We start from the raw sequence: 21,585 nt of genomic DNA on the forward strand, positions 1-21,585 counted from the left end.
CCTTCCTCGCCCCCTTCCTCCTCTGCCAGCTCCCCGCATCCCCGCGTCTCCTCCTCTTCCTCCCAGGAAATAAAATGCCTTCTGCGCGCCCACCTTTTGGCACAGCGGCCGGCCGCGGCGGGCGCCCGGTCCCCCGCCCTGCGCGCGCGGCGCGGCGGCCCGGCGGGCACACGCCTTCCCATACCTTACATGGACAAATGCGTGCAGGCAAAGTCAGGAATTCAGGCCCCTGACGTCAGCCTCCAGCTCTCAGGGCACCGCACGGGAGACCGAGGGGAGGGGGTGGGGACCGTGGGGAGGAAGGAGGGGGAAAGGCACCAACCAGCAGCCGCTCCAGCCCTGCCGAAGTTTCACTTTTTGTCTGTGGGTTCGCTCCCGGGCCCCGCGCGAGCTTTCCCGGGACAAGTAGCTTTAGCGAGCCGGGGACAGCCGGGCGCTGCAAGGTAAGGGCTGGCGGCGCGGCCCGGGGGCCCGGCGTGGGGCGCGGCGCGGGGCGCGGGGCCGGGCCTGTCCGGGACTGGGGACAATGGGAGGGGGAGTGCCCGGGCACCTCCTCCTCCGCCCGTGCCTCCGCCTCCAGCCGCCGCTGCCACCGCCGCTGCCCGGGCTACCTCCTCCCAGAGGTATTGTTGCAAATCCTCCTTCCTTCCCCCCACCCTCAGCCGCGGGCGTCTCGGGAACCCCCAGCCCTCCCCGGGCGCGAGCGCCTCCGGGGCGGCAGGCGCGCGGGGCGCAGGGCGCGGAGCGCGCGCTCTGCTGGGGCCGCGGGGCCCTGGGTGCGGAAGTGCCGGCGCGGCGCGTTCACCGGGTGCACGTCTTGGGGGATGGGGACCCCGAGTTTTGGGGAAGCTTCTACAGTGGGCTGGGCGCGGTTGGAGCCCTTCGCTGCGCGGCCCCTGCCCGGGCTTTTCAGGGCGCTCAGGGGGCGGGGCCACACCCAGCCGCGGAGAGCTTTCGCGGAATCACAGTTGTCACAGTAGCAGGGGCCTAGGAACCCAGTTATCGGAGTCCCCCTTTTTATGGCTGAGACTACGAAGACCCGCAGAAAGGAGGCCCCCCCGGGAAGCAATCATTCACTAGAGGCTGAGCCATAATTAAAATAGAAGGCTCCCAACTCACGTTTCCTTTTTTTCCCAAGAATTTCTGGAGCACCCACTGTGTGTCAAGCTTTGTGCAGGGTTGGAGAGGCAGATCGGGGCCCTTCGGCTGCCCTCAGGGAGAGGACGGTCAACCCAGGAGACAGCTTGACCTAAGGTGGAAAGTGCTAAGCTCTGGGGAAAAGGCATGAGAAAATTACAAAGGTGTCAGGGAAAGGAGTTTGATTTCCAAGTTCCACAGAGAATGTGCTAGATTAGGGCTTTTGAAGGATAGAGTCTTTTCTGAAGCTAGTTCGTATTGAGGGAAGATCACTTGCACTTCTCTGCAGACCAGAGAAGACTAAGCTGTGGAGAGAAGAAACTGTAAATGTTACTGTGTTGGGGCATGGGGTTGTGTGTGTGTGTGTTTGTGTATGTGTGTATGTATGTGTGTGTATATATACACACACATACATACACACATATATGGTGGGGGCTGGGGGAGGGGGGAAGGGGTTGCAAGGGAGAGGACATAATCACTGCATCTGTGTCTAAGTTCTTGGACAGAGGCAGTGTCTTTGGGACTCCAGAGTGCTAGGGATACTGAGAGATCTCTCTGGCTTCCTTTCCTTTTTAAAATTTATTTATTTATTCAAGCACTGGGTACAGTCAGAAGCGCGGGTGGTGAGAGAATTCACCAGAGCCAGAGCGGGGAACAGAACAGGCAGACTGAAGAAATACACTGCTGAGGGGAGCAGCGGGCATGGCAGGAGAAGTCTGCGTGCCATGTGGGACCCTCGCCTGTGGCCGGGGATCGAACCAGCGCTGCAGAGGCTGCGGGCAGCTTTGCAGCCCAGCGCTCAACCGCTGCACCACCAGAGGAGGCCCTGGCTTCCTTTCTTTACCCAGGCATCCCCTGCTTTCTGATCCCTCAAAACAAAATTCAGAAATTTAAGGTCATCTCTGGGTTACTATCTTAGTACCAGACTCATTTAACTGTTTCCAATTCTCTTTCTCTTCCACCTCAACCCCCTTTTCTGAATGTCTTGCCTCCCAATAAACCTCATTCTTACTAAAATGTTAGTGACTTAATGGCATAGCTCTCTCACCACTTGGTCCTTTTGAGATAGTCTTTAAGTGGAAGGAGGGAAAGCAGCTAATTCTCTCACTTCCCAGTCTGAAGTCTACCTCACTCTTAGAGAAGCAAAGGGCTACAGAAGGTGGGCGTTACACCTAAATAATGGTGGAATGTGGGGGGCCAGAACTTACAAAAGGATATTATCTACCCTGTGACCAGCATTCCTCCTTCCAGGGTTGCAAGTGACAGGGGGCAGTTAAAAGGAAGAGTATGTATTTTGCATTTAATCATTTGTAAGGCAGTCCCCAAGCCCTATGCCCGGGCCTTTATAATCTAGAACTTAAGTCTCTAGAAGAGACATAAATAGTTGGGATTAATTGTCTGAATGGTAGGGCCTAGGCCAGGGGCCTCTGGGTGAGGCAGTTCCCTAGAGTCATGTTCACTCTAAGTACTTGGTGGGTGGGGTGGGGAGGGGGCCTAGATTTGGCCCTGGTGGTAGGCAGAGGAAGAATCTTAACTTCTAGTCTGGTTCCTATGCCTAGATTGAGCAGCATCATTCTTGGAGTGACGTATTTTGGTGGAGAGGTCATCCTTCTGGGGGTGGGAGACAGTGAGTTCCAGGCAGTGGTTGGTGGGAGAAGAGCCTTCGTTATGTCATGACTTAAAAATACCAGGCTTGGGAGTTTGGATATGACTTGCAATCCTCATCGGAGGGTTTGGAGCAGGCTGGGACACGATCGAGAGAGGAGGAACTGGCATTGGGAGGCCTCTTGCCACCCTGGTATAGTGCAAGATGCAGTAATTTGGCCTAGGAATATTATCAGTGGGTGTTCATTCATTTCCTCAGTGTATTGTTGAGTACCTATTATGCATTATTGGCAAATAGGAAAATTTTATAACAGGATCCTGTATTTTATTGAGACAAATAAGTTGGGTTTTGTCAATTCTAAAATGCCTCTTTTCATTTAAATATGAATGAAATCGGGTTGTCTTATAATCACAGATGTGTCATAGATGAGTAGTTTTTCGTTCTCAGTCGATTATGGTACATCTTACAGTCAGTGGTTTAGATTTAATGAAATTTGTTAATCATATCTTTTATGAATGTACAGTGCTTTTTACTTTATACATTTCCCCATCAGATAGTCCATTTGAATCTCAAAATTCCCCTAAGAATTAGGCCTGCTGACACTGTCATCTCCATTTTAACCCTTGCCCAAGGTCACACGGCTAATTAGAGATGTGCTCAAAATTATAACCCACAGAGAACTTTGACTCTTGGTGTTAATGTGTGACATTACCCTGCTGTGTGGAACTTGCCTTGGTTAATTGGGAATGGGGAAGAGTCAGTTTGGATTTGATTTTCAGATGGCTTAAGATGCTGGCATGGTGGTGGTTTTCTGACCAAGGGCACAATGTAACTTGTGAGGGTTGAGAAGTCCCCTTATCCCATAGATTTGCTGCATTAAAGAGAGAATGGGCAGAGAGATAGAGGATGCCAGGTAACGTAATACAATCAGAGGTTTGAGAACATAGCTATTTTTATACAGGAAGAAAAGGAGCAGTGCATGAGGCACACAGGTTCAGGAGTCTACCTCTGTGAACCAGGAACTGACCAACCTTGGGGGTCAAACATGAGGAGGACATGGTCGTGCCTGAAGTTGAGGAACAGTGGTGTGTGTGTGTGTGTGTGTTATAGGGGTATATTTTGGCTGTTGAAGAGTCAGCTTCAGGGAAGCTACCACAGGAGCGGTGTCTGAGGAGAATCTCAAGGTCGAGTAGGAGTTGTCCAAATGAAAGGACAGAGAGGTGAGTCTGTTAGGGGGACACAGATGTAGGGAAGAAGGCTTATGGCTGAGGAGGCTTTGTGGACATAGAGGAAGGGGAAGGATGTTATGTTTTGCTAAGTAGATTTAAATATATCTTGTAGGCTATGGAGACCATTAGATGGTTTTCTAGAGATAGACTCGAGAACGAGCCTGAGCGGGGGATCTGGAACCATCCCCAGATGGTTGGGTGTTTGAATGGGAAAGCAGGAAGCATAGCAACATGTTTAGTAACTTATTGAGTGAATCTGAGACTTTGACCTTGGGCAGTAATTAGGAACTCCTAGTGTGGTGTATGCATTGGTGGGTGGGGATTTTCCCTGGAATGTGGCATTGGAAGGCTATGACCAAGGGGAGGAAGGCAGGGCTAAAGCCGGGCTGACATTGCAAGCAGGAAACTATAATCTGGGTCGAAATCTGTGGTCTTGAAGGTGTGTGTGAAGCAAAGGTGAGGGCAAGGGAGGAAGGAATGGAAGTGTGTTGAGGGAGTCTGTTGTCTGTCATCTAAAGGTTTGGAGAAATTGATCACACAGATCATCATGGACAGCAATGTATTGATGATGAGTTCACCTCTTTTGACTTTCTAAATAGGGTAGGTGTGTGGGTGGGATCCATTCTTGGAAGTAGATAAACCACAGAATTGAGGGTAGAAAATGTGTATCTTCCTGTATTTCTTAATCATAGCAATCAGAGTAATTTATAATAATAATATAAAGTTGAGCATTTTTTCAATGCTCACCATGTGCTAATATAATTCTCATACTGATTCATTATAGTATCTTTTATGATCATCAGTCTCATTTTGCAGATGAGAAATGAACGCGGTAGTCCTGTAATAAGATAACATGACTGCTAAGTGACGTGGCTGAGATTTAAGCCTTTGCTGGCTCTACAGCCTCACCACCACTCTTTTCTTTGCCTAGAGAACAAGAAGTTCAAATCAACATTGTTTTTCACTATTATTCCTTGGAATTTAATTAGTACATGTTCTTTGGGTCTTGGGGGGGATCACTATTGAGAGGAAGCGGATTTCTCAGTTCTGTACTTGGTGCTTCTCTGGCCCACTCTCTCCTAAGATGCCACCATTTGCTCCATTCTTTGAGTAGAGTCTTCTCTCCCCAGCCTAACTTGAGAATACTGAGCCTCTGTAGCAAACCATCTGTCTCCCACCGCAGTCCTCTGTTGTGATAGTCATTGATACAGCCCTATAGAGAGGCAGTTGGGGCAATAAAATAACAAAGTAGGGAAGTGATGGAGGGTTTCCTGTGGCCTTCCAGTCTCAGGAATGCATTTGCATTTCAGTGATTCACAGATAATGGCATTTTCTGGTGCCAGAAGTCTGACCCTAGGGCAGGCACCCAGGATTTAAATAAGACCTTGACTTTCTCAGCTTTCTCAATCCATCTCTTCTCTGATGTTCTCAAGATGTCCAGTAACTGTTAGCTAAATGAATGAACAGTGTTTACTGAGGCACTGTGAGCACAAATCATCACTGGTCACTGATCTAGTTTTTGTCCCCCATTACTTTATCACTTTAAAATAAACGTTATTAATGCTGGGTTCTTGATACCCAGAGGAGTGCTTGTTAGATGGTAGGTGCTCCAGAAATGAATGTTAGATGAAGAAAGAGATTGACTTAGTTCACTCTAGTCACATGATAGCAGTCTTGGGGAAAAGGGACTGTTTTCATGACCCAGAAGCCTGATTCTGTGGAGTTTTAGGACTGAAGTGAGAATTACCTGTCATGAGTACACTGGGCAGTCCCACTGACAGGGTCAAGATTAGGGGACCAGGCCTGAGGCTCTAATCTAGCTATCCCAAGAATTATTGCCATTGCAGCTGCTCTTCTGTCTTTCCTTCACACAGCCAGGAGGTTGCATTGTCTTTGACCATTCCTCTGTTTTCTTATTAATGCCTTTATGCTGTGTTCTCTACCTGGAGCTCCATTGTCTCTGCCTGTTGTACAACTACATCTTTTAAGTTCAAAGCCAAAACCCACCATGCGCCTCGAAGATATTCTCAGACTCCTTGCCCCTTTGACCTCACATACACCTCAATCTCTTTTAGTCTAGCATATGTGTGCTGATTGCCACATACTAGTCAGTAATGCTTGGTAATGGCTGAGAAGACATCTGAGGCTCTGCTTCAAGGATCTCCATTTCAGCACAGGGGAGAGTCTGAAATAGAACATGGCAAGGCCCTAGTTCTAGACTGCTAGAAAGGGCTAATGGGAGAACTAAGAAAGGCGTGACCAACAACCTGGAAAAGCAGATGAATACTTGTGGAAAAGAAGACATTTAGGTTTGGTTTTGAAGAATGTGTAGGAGTGCATATGCTGGGTGGGGTGGAAGACCTTTCCATCAGAGAGATCTTGACATATATGCACAAATGTGTGAGCTAAGAATGTTTGGGAAATAGGAGTGTGTGTTTAGATAGCACCTTGACAGATGGGGCAGGCTAGGGAGGGTTAGATAGTAAAAGGCTGACAGGATGAATTAAGGATGGAGGGCAGTGGTCAAGGGGCAGGAGGGCTTTTGTTAACATTTTGAGTAAAAGAGGGCCTTGTCGGGTGTGTGTTTCAAAGAGTTCTGGTGGCAGAATGATAGTAGGTTAAACCCAGAGGTGAGGACCCTGTTTAAATATTTGAGGGCAGGAGGTACCGGGCCTGAACCAGGTCAGCAAAACTGAAAGGGAAAAATGGATTCCAGAAGCTAATTGCAGTTAGATTCATATTAAACAACTTAGTTCCTAATCTTGTCCTAATAATTTGCCAGCTTATCAGCCTTGGCTGGGAAAAAGAAAAAAAGTTCGTGGGCAGTAGAAGCAGCAAGCTGGCAGTGGTTTCTGCCTTAGAAGGCCTGGCCTCGGCCTGGGTGACCAGAGCAACCTGAGCCCTTGTCCTACAGGGGAGGAAACCAAGACACCAGGGGAAGGGCAGACTTGCTCAGTCACACTGTGGGTTGAGCTGAGTTGGGTCGTGACCCTTCCTCTTGTGTCAGCCCTCTTTCAAAGGTATTTTTTGATTTGTTTCTGGGTGTCTGGCCTGATACAAATGTCTTTTCCACCCACCTCCAGCCCCAGGGCATTTGGTTGGAGAAATTTGGGAGGGCTTATGACTTGGAAATCATTGTAACCCATCTTGAAACTTATAATTTGCATTTGCAGAGTACTTAAACTGGTTCAGTTTAAGTGTGCCTGTGCCTGTGTAGGGGATTTATTTCTTTTGCTGCCATTTTAGGTCTGTTGCTTCTTTGCAAGAACCAAGTGTCCTGCAACGATAACTCCAAGGTTCCTTGCTTGTGACAGCTCATCCTCCCCACTCCCTTTTATTTTTACTTATTTTTGCTTGCCTAAAGGTTTTTAGGCTGCCTGTATTAGATCCATTACGGGGTAAGTCATCCTCATTTTTTTCCCTCCCCTTTAAATCTTCCCATCACAAACCGTCTCCCAAAAACCATTAGTGTTTCATAGTCTTCATAGCACTTTTTGTATGGTGAGTGTTTTTTTTGTAATTGTTTTTATTACTTAGCTTCCAATTTCAATCCAAGAGAGGGTTCTGCAGGATAAGTCTTGTCTCACAGAGTGTGGGCAAGAGTTCAGGGGTGAAGAAGCCTCCTCATGTGGAAGATAAAGAAGCAAAACAAAGACACAGATAAAACCAAAGCAAAACAAACCCTTGGAATCCAACTGTAAGGCCACCAGAAGGGGAGGGTAAAGATGGGGTTAAGGAGGGGCCCAATGGATTGTGGGTGCTTTGGTGGGTGTGTGGTGTGGTAACAAACATTCCAAGAGGTATGAGCCTGTGCTCCTAAAACAAACACATACAATGTTGTTAGCCAATGTTACTCAGTAAGAAAAGATGCAAAGAAACCTTCCATGGGGTGCTCAGCCTTAAATGGCAGAGTGAGACTCAGACTCCTGTCTCCAAAGCTTCTGTTCTGCTTCTTAATCTCGGCAAGTGAGCATGAGATAATTGATGTGAAAGTCCTTAGCAAACCCAATTTACAGGAGAGAAACTATTATTATTATTTCATTGTGGGCTAATTACCCGTGTTAGCAGCCGGTGCCTGCAGCTGAGAATCAGATTGGAGACCCTAAAGCCCTGAGGGTCCGAGCTTCACCATGACAAGGGGAGTGCAGTTCCATCAACAGTTTTTGGTGGGGGAAAAGCAGAGCCCTGTGTTTGAGCCACCCCACTACCCCCGTGATCTTAAGCAAGTTCCAGATCATCTCTGATACTCAGTTACTTTCGAATTGAAATTGCATGCTATACTGCAGTGCATTTAGGAGAAGCAGAGACATTTCCATGACAGTGCTTTATAAACCTCAGTGAAGTGTGTAATGTGTCTGTGTGCTGTGTGCATGTGGCCAATTGCTGGTGCCCAGCATGGCGTCTAGCTTACAGGAAGAGCACCTTAGCCTGTGATGGAGATTGTGGGATTTAGACCCAGACACCTCCAGGTTCAAGTCTTAGTTGTACCACTTAATGGCAGCTGCTCCCTAGGGTGATCACAAGCATGATTTGGTTTATGACTTACTGATTTTTAGACATCTTATTAACGAGGGCACTGCTGTTGAGAATAGTGCACTCTACAAATTGGGGTGAGTACCACAGATGTTCATAGGAATTTCCAGGCTGCGTGAAGAGATGGCTCATCACCAGTGAATAGCTGTGCAGTGTCCTTTCCTACACTGTGATTGTCCCGTTGTCTCTTGGGTTTTGTTTGTTGTTGCATGAGTTCCTTGGCATTTTTAGTATTCCACATTTTAGATGTTAAAATATTCCTGTCTAAGCCCAATTTCTTTGTCTTAAAAATGGCTATAGAACAGTACTTTCTTCACAAGTGGAGGGACTGTACTTTCCGGTTTGCCCAGGCCAGCCCTGATTTATGCCCATGCCCCAGTATTAATAGTGTCCCCATTCACTTTCATGTTCTGATCAGGGGGATAAATTATATGTTTACCCGACTTGTATGTTAGTATTGCATGAGGTGTAGTATAAGTAATATGCATAAGTCCCGACTAAGTTAAAAACTGAACATCTACTGTTCTTGATAGAGGAAATGCTAGGTTCTCAAGAAATATTTGCTCATGAACTCCTTTAATAAAGGTAGGACCTGAGGGTGTTTGAAGGGGATGTACAGATTAGAGTTTATTAGGCTTGATAACAAGATGTTAATAGTTGTTTAGAATATAAGAGTATGCCACAAGAATGGTACAAGAAAAGAACTGATGGAGCATCTGAGTTCACTGGGACAGGTGTGCAGAGGCTTGTTGGGAGTGATGGGTAGATTTGGGATAGACACTAATGTCAGGAAGGCTTAGTTCAAGATGTGATGGGGCAGTTATAATTGCTCTGCCTGCCAGTGCCCAAGAAAGTAGATCAATACTCTGTCCATGCATGTACTTTAGCTGGGTTTTTGAACCTATGATTTTCTCTTGGTTCATTTTGACAATACTCTCTCATAGAACTGTGGAAGCTCAGTGTGGTAGAATAACTTACACTTACTCTTCCAAATGAATTTCCACTGATGATGGCTCTTGTTTAGTTCTCAGAAAGGAAAAAAAAAATGTAGTTGGCATCTCAAACTTTTGTCTTGTTTGCTATGAAAACAAATCATTTTCAGGAACTTCAGTAGGGAGCTGGCACCCAGCAGGCAGGGTGTGTCCTGACTCGTGGGAAAGGCAAACTACAGTAACCTGTGGGGTAAGTGGCACTTATTTCTTGGAATGAGGTGAAACATAGGTCAGCTTTTCTGTACAGTCATTTCTAACCTGGCAGTCTCTCTTGTTGGTCATAGCCTAGCACTTTTAACCCCTTGGAGAATATTAGGGTTCCAGTAATGACAGCCGGACAGGACTCTAAAGACACATCTGTCTATCAATTTAATGCTTTTGTGTGTTACTTTTTTGACATCATGTGCTGGGTCCACCTGTGAATGAATGAGTGAGACTCTGATCTGGGTTTTGTTTGAATGGAAACAAGAATGTTGGGTGATCCGTCCTTCTAGGAGGTCATTAAAGACTTAAGATAGCATGTAAAAGTATGTATAAAAAATATCTGGCAATTGGGGGAAACTTTGATTGAGCCTTGAAGGATGAGTGGGAATTTGCTTGATGGACTATAGGAGAGGGTAGTTAAGCAAGGGAAATAGAATGGGAAGTTACAGGGAGGTGGAAAAAAATACCTTGAAACATTGGAGTCATTGGGACAGACTGCATGGTAGAGAAGCTATGGAGATGAGGGTGAAAAAACGGGTGGGACTTAGATTGAGAAAGGTCTTGAATGCTGGCTGAGGAGTGGAGACCTCACTATGAAAGGTAATTGGATCTGTGCTTTGGGAAAAGAATTAGATGTGATGTGCTACATGTGTTGAAGGGGAGAGGTACTAGAGATGGTGAGATGCACTGCATGTAGTTCTAGCAAAAGAATTAGGGTTTTAGCTGAATTAGGGTTGAGGTAATGGATATGAAAGATGTGTCACCCAATCTTCCTATTTACTTAAGAGAAAACCCAAGCCCTGGGCACGTGGCACAAGTCTACAGCCTTGGTTCCAGCATACCCTTGAGGTGACCCCATCCTCTGCCCAATGTCTTAGAAGAGTAACCAAGTGCACAGTTGTTGAGGTAGCCATTTGTCCACCCCTTTTTTATCTTTTCAGAATAACAATGAAACCTCTCAATTGTAATTGGCTCTTTCTAGAGTTTTGAATCTTTCATCACTGGAGATGTTTAAGCAGTGGCTGGTTGGAATGTTACAGTGAAAACACAAGCCTTGATTGAAGATTTGATCTACAGTGTCTTTGAGGTTGATCAGTCTTGACTGCTTGTTTCCTTTTCTTTTTTTTTTTTAATTCCTAGGGAAAGATACATTATGACAGTCTTCCTTGGAGTCTTCTGTTCACTTCTTTCCTCAGTGTCCTTTCAGTCACATTGAGCAAAACAGAGAGAGTTGAAAATGGATGATCAGGCAATAAGATTTGTGAGCTATAGTTCATGCAGACCAATGAGGGGACTGCTTGTTTCCTTTTCTGTCTTTTTTTTTAATTCCTAGGGAAAGATACATATGACAGCCTTTCTTGGAGTCTTCCATTCACTTCTTTCCTCAGTGTTGTTTCAGTCACATTGAACAAAACAGAGAGAGTAGAAATAGATGATTAGGCAATAAGATTTGTGAGCTATAGTTTATGCAGAGCAATGAGGGACCACCACTTTGGTGCCAGTACATTAAGGTCAGTCACCAGGTTGAGTTTCATGGCCTAAGCTGGTTGCATAATTCTTATGGAATCCACCTGTACAGTTATGACTTTTTATATCAATGGCCATTTTTAAAAAAGATTTATTTATTTGTGCATACAAGAGCTGGAGTACAGGCCGGAGATGTGGGGGGTGAGAAGATTCACCAGAGACAGAGTGGGGAACAGAACAGGAAGATTGACTGAAGTACACTGTTGAGAGGAGCAGCAGGCAAGTCAGGAGACGTTTGCTGCGCCATATGGGTTGCTCCCTGGCCGCCCTGGGATCAAGCTCCAGCTGCAGAGGCTGCAGATTGCCTCACAATGCGGTGCTTAATCCCTTGCGCCACCAGGGAGTCCCTCAATGGCCATATTTATACTGTTTAATGGTTCATCACATATTTTCCTATAAACTAGGGGTAAACCTTCACAATAGTCGTCCCATGAATGGTTAATTAATATTGTCCAAGCTTTACTGATCAGGAATGTGAGGCTGAGAAAGAATCAGAGTCTTACCTAAGACCCAAATTAGTAGGTTGTTGAATTCTCCATATTTCAGGTTTGCACAGTTTCAGGTTTGCCCTGCTCTCAGCTGGTACAGATCCTGAGACAGGCTCTAGCTTTTGTTCATATTCATATTTTTAACATCCGTTGGCAGATCCTGACATGTGGTAGAATTTAATAAGTGTTTGATGAAAGAACATGAATGAACAAATAATGAATAATACAAGTAAAGAAATAAACAACAACTTGAGTTTTAAGAATGTCTTTGGTAATAAAAAAATCTAATTGAGTTCCTCTAAATATTAATCAGCCTGTTATCAAGACAATGAAAAATAACTCATTTAGAATGCATTTACTCAACTTCATTTAAAAAATAAACCAAAATCTTACTAAAGTGCTTTCATCTGAACACTGTCCTCTGCTCTTTTATGAGACCATAACCCCAACCTTAACTCCTCCAATTGCATGTCCAATTTTCAGTATGTGTATAATGTTTTCTGTCATTTAATATTCAAAAAAACCCTTTCCCTGCCCTCTGGATTTTATCTTTTACATGCCTAAACTTTGATAAAATCAATAAATGCTACTCTGAACATTACTCGTGTGGTCACAGGATAGTCTTCAATTTTTAGAAAAATTAAGTGCAATTCAATATATTAAGATATATAGTGTAAACAACAGTGAACAGTGAGCTTTTACTTCATTCTGACTTATTTTCCAAAGACTATGATTTCTGCAGCACTTCCACTTTCCCTTAAGTGATTACCATTTTCTTCCTGTGTCATGTGATTATCTGAATCTGATATGGATCTTCTTTCCACAGAGATTTAGAAAATGCATGGGTGGTTTGGAGAGTCAGATAGATTTGGGTTCAAATCATGGCACTATTGTTCTGCGATTCGAACTTGTCTGTGTGTGGTTACCTAGCCTCTCTGATCCTCTATCTCCTCATCTGCAAAAGAGGATAATAGTAATGTGATTTTGGAAGGAATTCTGTGGTTAACATAGTAAAGCACCAACATTTGCCCTGCAGTGCTGCTGAAAAATGCTTCATCTGTCTCCTTTGCTGTTAACCAACCCCATGGCAAGAAACCCAAGATCCTTCCCCGTCTACTTCCCCATAGCAGAGAGACTGTAAATAAATGTTTATCAGCTGGCTCAGTAAGTTTTAAGTTCTTTCAAAGGAAAATTATAGGCACAAAAGTATCAAATATTTCTATTAGTTTTCATTCCAGTTGCCATTCAGTTTCCAGAAAGATTATCATAAATTACAGGCAGCAGTGTTGTGTGAATCTCCTTGTTTCCCTATATCATCCCCAGAATTTAATTTTATAACAGCCATTTTCTTTGCTAAATTAAATTGTAAGAAGTGGTATTCATTAATTTAATTTTCATTCCTTTGCTTACAAAACAAAAAAATTCAACAACAACAAAAAAATTCCCAGGTAGTGGTTTAGAGTTTGTGCTATCCTTTTGTGTAAATTGTCAAATGGCAATAGTTACAAATGATCTGGCCTAGAGAAGCATGGTGTGAAAGGCATAAAAGGGTTTAGTCCTAAAAAAGGTTTAGTGTTTTGAATTGCTTAAAATTTAGATTACTTATGTATTATTTCTTCATTCATTCCTTCATTTCAATTAATGTTTATTGAATACCTACCATGTGCTGGATTCTGTTTATTGAATACCTACTATGTGCCAGGTTCTGTTTTTTCTTATAGTACGTATAAGAAAAAAAAAAAGTGAATGAAGTCAGTGATTTCAATCCAGCCACCTTATTTAGCATGGTGGTAGCTGAGATTTAGAAGAGTGGTGTTCATTACCCAAGGTCATGCGACTTGTCCAGTATTAAGTCAACAGTTTCTTTGAACAGTAATGGATTTCAAATGTTTCATATCAGTAGCCTTTCAGACCATGAAATGTCCTGGAAATTTCAGAATTGTCATGTCTAAACATCTCCAAGTTGTCTCTACATAGAGAAATCAGAGTCCTGATTTTTGGTCAGAAAATAGGGTAACCTATTTTTTTCAGTTTAATATATCACTCCCTCCTCCAACTCTACTTTTTACATTTATATTCATTCTTAAATGAATATTATTATTAAAACGGAAAGCAAAATAACCCCATTCACATCTGTTTAGACCAATAGTGAACCTTTATGGATATGTTTTTGGTAAATGGGAAGAACAGATGACATATTTCTCTATCAAGTAAAATAGTCAATTTAGATTTAATAAGGCAGTTATCTTCAGGTAATAAAAATTCAACTAACTTGCCATAACTATCTTGTTTAAAGTCAATTAAGAGTCTCATATTCCTCACTTGCTGGGTAAAATTTAATAGAACTTCAGTTAAGCATTTATTGCTTATTTAATTCAAAAATTAAGTTAATCACCACAGTTGGTAACAACCACTGAGTATTTAATTAACATTCAGCAAACTATCTTATTAAATCTAAATTAGATACAGACAGGTCTTATTTATCCCCATCAGTTTGCAAACACCATTTCCCCACCTCCTACCCCAAAGGTCCTTTGGTTTCCCCATGACTCTTCTCTTCTGACTAATCGTTTTCATTTTCTTCAGGTTCACACCCAAGTTGGGTGAGGAGAAGAGGCAGAAGTACATTATGTTATGGGAACTTCTGGCTTGGGGTTTGGTTGAGAAACTTTTCCTTTCCATGCCATGCCATGCCATTCTTCAATAGTTACTGAGCACTTTCTCTGTGGTCTGTGTATGATATTCTTTTAAGCACTTAGAAAGATACAGAGGAGGTCGTGTTGACATAGTCACTTTTATTTTCTCTTCTTAGAAATGAGATTGAATCCAGTTCTTTGATTTAGCACATAGTCATTGCCTTACAATTTATAAAGCACTTTGCTGGATGAAAGGAATGTCACAGTGATCTGAGCAAGGTCCTTGCTCTTAAGTAGAGGCACTGTCTAGTTTGAGAGGTGTAGTAGTGGAGATATTCAATAAGGTGCTGCTGTGGGAGCACTGAATGCAGTGATTCTGTGAGACTGTTTCCCAAAGTGCTCAGTGTCCAATACTACAGTTTAGGACTCAGTCTCCGAAGACCACGCTCCACGTCAGATGCCCATCTCAAGTCCAGGCTATTACCAGTACTTTTGTCCTACTGAGTTTGTTATAGGACAGGGAGAGGGGCAGCCCAAACCCCGCAAACCTGCCTATTCTAAATGGGTTCTGCCATCCGCCGCATCAACACAAAACATAGGAGACTTTAATGGGAAGACACTTTAATAAAACTAAAAAACAATACAGGTAAGGCAAAGAGTCTAGTTTCTAAATGAAGCACCCAAAGTTACCCGTCCCCTCGTGGGTAAAAGTCCATCCAAATGGGATTGGCCCAGAGCAAGGCCCCAAAGCCTGCCACAAGTCTACAGCATCTTCCAGTGGGGACCCACAGAAAAGGGCCAGAAACAACCAGACAAGCCCGGAAGGAAAAGAGCAAAATCAACATCAAGATAAAAGCTGCCATTGTCACCTCCCCATGGGTCTCACCCACATCTGTGTCACCCAGTCCACGACCACCCTGTTACAAGTTGATATCAGAATTGTCCATTAATGTTCAAAGAAATGATTGACTCTAATACTGAACATAACCCACTACTCACATTTGATTAACTTGTTCATGGAACACAGGAAAGCCATTTACACACCAGATGACCAATTTATTATGTGGGTTATCATTCAGGATCAGCCAGTTGGAAGAGGTACATAGCACAGGAAATAGGCAAAGGTGTGGCGCTTCCATTCTCCCTCTAAGCCCACCTTTCTCCCCAAATCTCCATGTTTGTACCAACCCAGAAGCTCTGGAACCCATCCTTTGGGGTTTTTATGGAACTTCACTACTTAGGCTTTCTGGATTAAATCGTAGGTCATGGTTGACTGATTCAACCTCCAGCCCCTGCTCCCTGGAGTGGGACTGGAAATATCAACCCTCTAGTACTTAATTGACTCCAGTGACACCCATCCTTACAGGCTCCCTAAAAGTCACTTCATTAACATAACAATTGTCACTTTTATCACTCCACATACTTAGGAAAAAGATTTTGGGAGTTGTGAGCCAGGAACTGTGAAGACCAAATATATATGAAAAAAATATATATTTGTTTATCTAGATGACATATATTTCCTGTAAATTAAAATATCACACCCTGTACCACCCATTTCCTCCTTCCTCCCTGTCTTCCTCTCCCCCCCATACACACACACACACACACACACACACATTTCTTGGGCTTAGTTTATTTTACTATCCTTTGGGAGGCTGCTGTGAGTCATGGGTCCTGTCTACCAGCACCTCAGCCCAGAGGTACTCAGAATGATACGGGACTGCAAGCTGTAATTTGTATGAAAAACGTGCAGATAAAGTGGCTGATTTCAGACCTAGAGATCTCTGACTGGGATTGAGAGTGGGAAATCTGAGCAGACTTTCCTCCTGGCCATGGCAGAGAGCTGGGCTTTGAGAGAGAGATAAAATTTGTATCAACAGAGAGGCCTGGAGGGTTGCCAAAGTGTCATTGGGACCAGAACAACTGTGAAATTCTGACATGACTGATTTGGTTGAGACACCCTAGCACATAAATACAACTTAGATCAATTTCTGTTATAGCATAAATCTGGAGAGGTAAGAGACGGCAGACTTTTTGGTACAGAACTCTCTCCTTTAGGCCTCGTTCCAACTGAGTGACTGCCCATCTGCAGAAGTGATCACTTGGGTAAGGCGCTCTGACACTTTGGCTGGGGCACAGCTTCTGCCTTGTGAATCACGATCTCTTTTAAGAGCGAGTGTTGGCTCCTTCCTGGACAGCTTCATTCTAGCAGTCCCAGTTTCCATTTGCCTTGTCACATACCACTTTTCTCGACCTTTTCTTCCTGCGTGTTCATGTTACATTCTTATCCATCTGTATCATCCTTTTTACCTAAGGCAAGTTACCCTTTTAGATTCTTTTTGAAAAGTCATCTAGATCATTCAGAGCAGTGCTACCAATTTTCTTCTCTCCTACAGCGGGCAGGTGGGGCATCCTTCATGAAATGGAGGATAATCTACAATATACAGATCACTAGATAATACACTGGCCACACGCTGTGTTCTTCCATAATCACCTTGTTATCCATATTTGCACAGAAAGGAGAACAGGCAGAGGAATAGGGGGATTTGGGTTTTGTTTCTGACCCCATTTTGGACATGAGTTTTCTTCTCTCTGAGCCTCAGTTTATCCATCTGTAAGATGTTAGCAATAGATTATGTGTACTCATACGGCACTTTCAACTGGAAAATGTTGAGTGTCAACATTTGCTAATTCAGCATGTATTGAAATCAACCTTGATTATATGATCAGACATATTTCTCTGAACCTGGCAACACAAAAAAACAGGCAATGAGTTTAGCTCCATGTCCACACATGCAATGTGTATAGCTCATGTGCACACATACTCCTACATTTTATCCTGCTTCTCCTATACTCTGCCACCTTCTGGATTCATTTTCTTTCTATATACTGCTTATTGCATTTAGTTGCATCTCCTCCTGCTCTGCCCCTCTTCCTTGTCTAACCTCTCCCTGCTATAAATGTTCTTCTTCATTCCCCAGCTCAAGATGGATTCCTTTTTCCCTCTTCTAGCTGTGTCTGAGGAGAGTGTCCACTCTGGAACCTTCTAAAGAACAACAGTGGGGTAATTTTGCAGGGTGGTAGGTGGAACAAGACATATTCCTGACCAGCTGCAAATCTTTCTAGGAGACTGAGGTCTTCAGAACCATCTCTTTAACAAATAAATGTTGTTCTGCAAATGAACCAAGTCTTGTCCTCAAGGGGTGGAGATGACAAGCTCTCCGACTCCTCTTTGAAACCATAGTTGGTGAAGTATTTTGTACATTGATGGGGAGGGTTTGTTGCTTTCACAGAAGTGGGCAATGCGCTGTTAGGCTATCTGCATGAATTTTTGATTATCTTGGACTTGGAAAATGGAGTTATTTTGCAGACTTGGAAAAGGCAGCCTGCATGTTTCATTTCAGTGTCTACCTGGCCAGACACTTTGGGGATGAACATTTCAGCAGGCAGCCTGGTAAATGGCAGAGGAGAGGGCATCACATGGGCTGGTGGTACAAATTAAGAATGATGTGGCAGGGAGCGCAGGACATAGCCCTGGAATGTTGTTCACAAGCAGAGAGGCAGTTGGTGATGGCAGTGAGGCTTGGTTCTGCTCCAGTAAAGATTTTCAGGTTAGCAACTTACCATGAGAATACTTCTTCCTTTTCTTTACATTGAATGTTCTACCTTTTGGTCCTTCTGATGAGTTTCTGTATATTCCTAGATATAGATGTGTATATATATCTAGGAATATATATATATATATATATATATATATATATATATATATATATATATATACCTGTTTGAAAAATAAAGAAATATTTTGAAAACTTTGGTCTAAATGCTAAAGAGCATGGCTGCTGGAGCTGGATCGTAGTAGTATGGCTCTACCTTTATTAGCTCCACTTATCACTCAACTTCTTTAGGCCTTTGTTGCCTGATCCATATATTGGGAATGAGAAAAATATTTGTCTCATCAGGATTAAATGAGTTGATACATATCAAGTCCTCAGGGCATAGTGGCACATGGTAAGCCCGTTAAATACTTGCTACTGTTATGTGCTTTCTTTTTAGAGTCAGAAAATTGTGATTGGACAACTATCAGTGATGAACAGTTATTTTCTTTGGGTGATCTTTTAAAATAAACTTTTAATGTTGAAATAGTTTTAGGTTTACAGAGTTTCAGGCTGGACAGAGAATTTTTATCCATCCTTCATCCAGTTCCCCTCACTTTTGACATCTTAAATTACCATGGTGCATTTGTCAAAACCAAGAACTGATATTAGTATGTTAGTATTAACTAAATTCCAGACTGCATCTGAATTTCACCAGTTTTTCCAGTAACAGCCCTTCTTTTCAGTGTCTAGTCCAGGTATCACATTGCATTTAGTTGTCATATTGCTGTGACATTTAAGATTTTTTTTTAATAGTTGGAGAAGGCTTCTTTATAGAAAATGCTGTTACAACCCATAATGCTGAATGAATAAAGTGTAGATGCTGTGGAGAAAGTGGGTCAAAGCTGGGGGCTATCTTTCTTGTCCTTCCCTACTTTTTCTTGTTGGTGAAACTGGCAAAGCTGGGCTTAAAAGTCATCACAACCCCGTCTCCTCTGTAGAGGAGACTGAGGCTCCAATGTGGGGAATGACAATGCTGGGTAAAACTGGAAACCCAGAGCAGAGAAGGTCAAAAAAGGATAGTGGCAATGCCCTGACACTGTCCCTGATGTCGTATGACGAGTGAGCAATCCTCAGGGACTCAGAACCAGTGGGTTCAGATCTAGACTTTTCCACTGTTCTCCTCGGTTTTTCTCTCTGTAATGTGGGATCAGTGTCCTTGACACCTCTCAGTACTTCATGCTCACAAACTACCCCCATTTCACCTGTGGAAGTTAAGAGAGTCGAGGTACTCAGTGTTAGCACAGCACATGTTCTCCATGAGTGTTTGAAAAAAGATACCTTGGAAATTAGGAAACTTTATACTCAGAACTTATTTCAATGCAAAACAAGCAACACTCATTCATAAGGAAATCTGTGACATGCCGGAAGGGAAGGAGTGTTGGAGTTTCTGATAAGCAGGATATACTGTGTTTTTATTCTCGGAGGCTTTTATCATACAATACTACATTATGTTGCAGTCTGACTTTCACACAAATTGGATCCCAAAACTTCTTACAGGAATTAAAAATACAAACTCGTGGGCAGTATGTGTTTTATAAATTACAGAAAACAGTAGTGTAAAGACATGGCATAGTAAGTGCAGTTCAGCCTGCGGCAGGCGCTGATACCGGGAGGCCGACACAGATGAGGCAGCTGAGAAAGCGCGGGAGCCGGGAAGCAGATCTGGGGAGCAGGTGCTCAGTATCGCATTCATTCCAGGAGAGATGGAGGGGGGCCTTCTCTACTGGGGAGGCTGGCTAAAGAAGCTGAGGGTAGCGAAGGCAGTAGGAGAACCCTGGAGATATAAATGTAAATCCTTGAAACGATTTTTTTTCCAATTTTAAAGACTTTTTTAAGAGCAGTTTTTAGGTCTAGAGCAAAATTGAGAGAAAAGTAGAGATTTCTCATATCACGCCATCCCCTCACACATGCAGAGACGCCTCCCCCTTTAGCAATATCCTCTCCAGAACAGACCATTTTTAACATTGATGAACCTATATTGACACATAGTTATCAGCCAATGTCCATTGTTTATATTCAGGATCATGCTAGGTGCAGTGCTTTCTGTGGGATTGAACAAATGTGTAATGGAAGCACCCATCATTATATCATAAGAGTGTTTTCACTGCCCTCTGAACTCTCTATTATCCAATTAATCATCCCTCCTGCTCCCACCCCAAACCCTGGGAATCATTGATGTTCTTCCATGTACATCCTTTTGCTCATCCCATCGATGGTCTGCGTAAGTGGGACCAGCTGACTTTTGGAGCCTCGTTGCCATTACTCTCCTCCCTCTTGCCTCTGTCACTGCATTTCCTCAGTCTGAGTTGCTGTTTCCTGTACCACACTTGCATGAATCCAAATCGATCTTCAAGAGTAAACCTCTGATGACCTCCCATGCTTGTTTATCCGCAATAATTGCAGTAAAGGGTACTGAGCACTTTCCACCTTCTTTTATAGTTATAGGTACGTATCTTATTTTAGGCTTTAACTTCTTTATGACATTCATTCCCGCCTGGAATCTGGCAGGCATATAGCGAATACTGGTTGAATGGATGGGCAGGAGCATGGATGGATGGGTGGGTGGATGAGTTTGACATTGCCCACACTACATGCCAATTTAGTTCCTTCAGTGTAGGAGTTTAACTTGCTCACCTCTGTACCCCCGCCCCATTCTGCGCCATTCACTCACACATTTCTATACACAGTACACTTTCAAGCACTGTTTCAGGACTGTAGTAATGAACAATCTATCTATTTGTTGATAGTCTGCACAGAGAAAATAGTACTCTTTGGGATGTGTTTTCATACCGGTAAGGCTCATCTGGAATTTTTTTCTTTTTATATGTATGAACTAAGAAGAAATGGTCTGCTTCAAGTATTCCTATGATTAGTGTTCAGACTGGCTTTGTTCTGAGGAGAGGTTGCGGAGCTTAGAATGGCACTGTCTCTCAGATTATTTGGCAGATCCTTACACACTTGCCTCAGGGATAAATCCCCTTTCCAGTTTTCAAAAGATGGTGCCAGGAAGCCACAGCGCTCATGCTTGGGCTTCCTTGCTAATGTTTTTACTTTTATTTTTTAATTTAGTGACAGAATGCATACTGCTGAGGTGGTAAATGGAAAAGAGAAGTGAAATGGAGTAAACTGTCCGTTTCTTGGGGCCTGTTGGATTAATCACAGGAGGAAGCATCAGACAAGGACAGATGAGAGAGCCAGCTGACTTCAGTTCATGCCAGGTCGGAATCAGAGTGGTAAAATCGGGAGGACTCTGATGACACTGAATTGTGGAAGCTTAAGGTTCTCAGAGCGGTGGAACTGGAATGACCCGTAGAGATCATCCAGTCTGGTGGTTCTCAAACTCGGAGGAGCATCATAGTCATCTGGAAGAATTTGCTGGCCCTATCCCAGAGATTTTGATGCAGTGGGGCTTGAATTTGCATTTCTGCCTAATTCACAGGGGGTGCCACTGCTTAGGAGAATCACGACCCCCTCTAACTGCTGTTGGGTTTGTTTTTTGTAGATGGAATATGAGAGCCCAAGATAGGTGGAAGGAGCCTGCCCGGAGTCACCCAGATGTCAGGAGCAGAGCTAG

At 43.5% G+C, this 21,585-nt stretch overlaps 1 protein-coding gene across 3 annotated transcripts in view; it reads left to right on the forward strand.

Moving 5' to 3' along the window:
• Positions 1 to 304: 304 nt before the first annotated feature.
• LPP (LIM domain containing preferred translocation partner in lipoma) overlaps positions 305 to 21,585 on the forward strand; it is a 640,196-nt gene continuing 618,915 nt past the window's right edge. The window contains exon 1 of one of the 3 annotated variants that reach the window (XM_054700434.1): positions 305 to 443. The gene's annotated coding sequence lies outside the window, so the exon portion shown is untranslated. Of the gene's footprint in view, positions 444 to 588; positions 624 to 21,585 lie in introns of those variants that run through there. The other 2 variants (XM_054700432.1, XM_054700433.1) reach the window with 2 other exon arrangements.

This window comes from Talpa occidentalis, unplaced genomic scaffold (assembly GCF_014898055.3).
Source record: "Talpa occidentalis isolate TD23 unplaced genomic scaffold, MPIMG_talOcc4v2.1 talOcc4.4, whole genome shotgun sequence".
Classification (NCBI taxonomy): Eukaryota; Metazoa; Chordata; class Mammalia; order Eulipotyphla; family Talpidae; genus Talpa; species Talpa occidentalis.